We start from the raw sequence: 3,808 nt of genomic DNA on the forward strand, positions 1-3,808 counted from the left end.
GACTTGGTTCATGAAGATAAGCTGTGACTTGACTTGACTCAGGATTGACATCGGTGACATAACGGGGCGCTGTTGTGTCCGCCATTTTGTGATCAGGCTCTGCTGTCGCCGGCATTTTGTGAGCGTGCTTTAGTGCGGCCGCCATTACACGAGTGAGTGCGGGGCCGCGTTCCTCCACGATACCCACAGTGAACGCTGAACCAACCGTCAGCAAAGCATTATCCATACACTGACTTAAAGATGAACGCGGACCCTCGTGAATGAGTTTGGACTTTAGCGGTTGATTAATGCCCTCATAGAAAAAGTCTATCAAAACATAGACCGGCAGATCTGAATAATGAGCGATGGCTAAATATTTTTGAATATAGCCCTCCAGCGATCGTGTGCCCTGTCTAAGGGCTAACAATATTCTTCCTGTATCCATACTCATCCAATGTCCATCCGAAAAGCTGCTGGATCCTTGTGGGGCCGAGTATTCTGTTACGGGGCTGACGAGACATGAGACATGCGGATCCAAATGCAAGGCTTTATTCATAGACATGGTTAGAGACAGGCAAGGGTCAGATAATGGCAACGGGTATATAGAGGGCAAGACACAAGAATATACCTAGGGCTAGCGTGGGTCTACGATCGGCGAACAGAATTAACAAGGCGAGACTAGAGGGGTAAATCCAAGAACAATGCAAAGGTCCAGGCAGGGGCAAACAGAATCTGAATAGGGCAAGATGAGAGGGAGAATCCGAGGTACACAGGCAAAGATCAGGATACGAGAAAACAGACGAGGCTGGGTAAATTAAGGCTGGATAAACTAAACAGGCTCCGTAGAGTAGCTATCAAATGATAAGTGCTAAATAATACTCGGCAGCTTGACTGGAATAAGAGTGAGTGTATATAGGGAAGGTGTGATTGATGACAGCTGTGTGTAATCAGTGCAATGGATGATGGGAACTGTAGTCCGAGTGAAGTGCAACAGTGGTGTGGCGCAAGAGTCCATAGTAGTGGAAGGGTGACCTCTGGTGGCGAGCAGACGGAAGTTCATGGACCGGATTCGTGACATTAAGTATATTAAAAACACCAGATAGATATATAAACAATGTTTTAAACCTTATTTTCACCACAGGGGATCTTCAAAAACATTAATAACTTAATGTTAAATGTAATCTTTAGCAAGTCAATTTTTCATACTGTACATACTGTACAGATTTGCCTAATGGTTATAGAGTCGGACTTGTAACCCGAAGGTTGCGGGTTCGATTCCCAGGTCCGGCAGGGATTGTCGGTGGGGGGAGTGACTGTACAGCGTTCTCTTCCACCTTCAGTACCACGACTGAGGTGAGACCCTTGAGCGAGGCACTGAACCCCCAACTGCTCCCCGGGCGCCACAGCAATATGGCTGCCCACTGCTCAGGGTGTGTGTTCACTTCTGTGTGTGTGCACTTGGATGGGTTAAATGCAGAGCACAAATTCTGATTATGGGTCACTATACTTGGCCACACGTCACTTCACTATTTCACTATTGCACTATTTCAAATTTATTTGTAGCATGAAAAACTATTGTTTTTAGTATAGTAATCAGCATCATCTGACTGAATACCTAGGCTGGTATTTTAAGTCTTTTACCCAGAGTTCTTGTAAATGGCCATCCATGTTAGGTTTAGTCGAAAGCTAATTGTTATGAGATACATCTCTGATGCCATTAGTTGAATGTGCTATGTTTCTTTCTCCAGGCTGGACGGTGGTCCGAGTGATGTGCATGGACTGAAAACACCACAGAGACTTTAGCAACAGTAGCGACAATGATCAATGTAACACCCAGGATTCTCAGGGTGGGAGGATACAGCTTCACTGATCTTTGACTATGGCAAAATAGGGACTGCATTAGCTCCCGATATTCTATATGTTCAGAAAGTAATGTGATTTCAAACTAAAAACAGAGGTGTGGTACTGCATTTTTGAGATAAACACTCATCTGCGATATCGTATTCCAGTTTGTCATGTTTCTAACCGACAATAAGAGACTGAAATATTACTATGTTCCAATATTTGCACACTGACCATGTAAACTTATGACCTTTCAGTAATTCCCTGGCAGTCTTCAGTCTAGCCGATACGTTTGTGGTCTGTAGTGCACACGCTACAACGATTCTGTCTTTTTTTGTCTCAATGCATCCTTTTCAATTTTCATCTTGTACTCCACCTTGTAATTGTCACTACCTCCAGGCGAGGGTTTGAACAAAGCATTCCTAGGAAAGACCTACTTAGACATAGTTGCTTTCTCACGCTCTCTTTTCCTTTCATATAGCTCTTTTCACACAGACACATTCATTGTTTACCATCTTATGTTGCATCCAACCATATGACGAGTCCAAGCTGCTGTTAATCAGCGATTGTGTGACAGCCAGTGCTTGAATGAGTAAATGCCTCTATACTGCAAACATGTTTCAGTGTGTACCTTTTAAAAGTTGATGTTATATAGGGTGTCATATATAATGTCATATAGTTTTCTGTTCTTGAAAGCAGTTAGCATCTGACCACATTCTGGAAATAACATACAGCAATGGGTTGTGCCATTTGCACGCAGTTGATTGATATGTGGAGTGTGTCTGGCTCACGAAGAGGCCAGACATCAGTGGACATGTCTCATTTGCCAGAGGTCACTCAGCAGGACTACCACAGACTCTCAGGCCTCCACTATACTTCCTCTTTCTCTGATGCGGAGGACTGTTGTGATGACATCACAAGCACAATCTCCTCCTCCTCTTCGGACAATCTCAGAATAGACTGTTGACACTTGTGGTTTCAGACTTTTGCAGGTTACTCACACCTTGTGCTGAATATTGCCATTCTTTTTGGCTCCAAATTCTGTCACTCACAATGTGACAGTGTGACAATGAAATATGCGTAGTCTGCCCAAATTAAACTAATGAGGTCCTTGTCTTGACTGTGTGGAAAGGGATTGTTCTCTCATCCACAATGTTCCGCAGTTCAGTTCCTGCTCAATTTGAGCAACAAACCCATTATTGTCAGGGAAAAGCGACGGGTCTAGCTGTTATGGATGCTGAAATTGGAGCTTATTCATTTAGAATCACCTTTTCTTTTATCATTCTGGATAAAAGAACACTGGTTTGGAAATTGGAATGCACATTCTATGATGTAAAGACTTTAATGGTTTCTCCTCTGAGGAACAAAAACCTTCAAAATGAACATTGTGATAAAATTATGCTGTTGTTTTAAGCCTAAAAAAAGTATATACGTGGCTCCTCTGCTTTTTTCCTATTGATCTCTTTATTATGTTTTTAAGATCTGATTAAACAGTATTGTTAAAGCCATTATAGAGTTGAATCTAATCAGAAGGGTTTAAAGGGGTCATATGATGTTGCTAAAAAGAACATTATTTTGTGTATTTGGTGTAATGAAATGTGTTTATGCTGTTTAAGGTTAAAAAAACACATTATTTTCCACATACTGTACATTATTGTTTCTGCTCTATGCCCCGCCTTTCTGACATGCGTTGATTTTTACAAAGCTCATTGTTCTGAAAAGCGAGGTGTGCTCTGATTGGCCAGCTTTCCAGTGCGTTGTGATTGGCCGAATACCTCAAGCGTGTGACGGAAATGTTGCACCCCTTACCATACTGTGATGCTGTGTCCCGGAGTGACAAGACAAAAACATTAAAACCCATTATAAACGAGGCATTTGTTGCATCCAGTGGGGACATAATTATGGATTATAATGACTTATACTGTCTTTTTACGCGTTGCGTTGCATCGCGCCGCGTAAACATAAAACCATGTCTGCATTTGTGATC

The sequence above is a fragment of the Sinocyclocheilus grahami genome, unplaced genomic scaffold (genome assembly GCF_001515645.1).
Source record: "Sinocyclocheilus grahami isolate Dianchi unplaced genomic scaffold, SAMN03320097.WGS_v1.1 scaffold92.1, whole genome shotgun sequence".
Taxonomy (NCBI): Eukaryota; Metazoa; Chordata; class Actinopteri; order Cypriniformes; family Cyprinidae; genus Sinocyclocheilus; species Sinocyclocheilus grahami.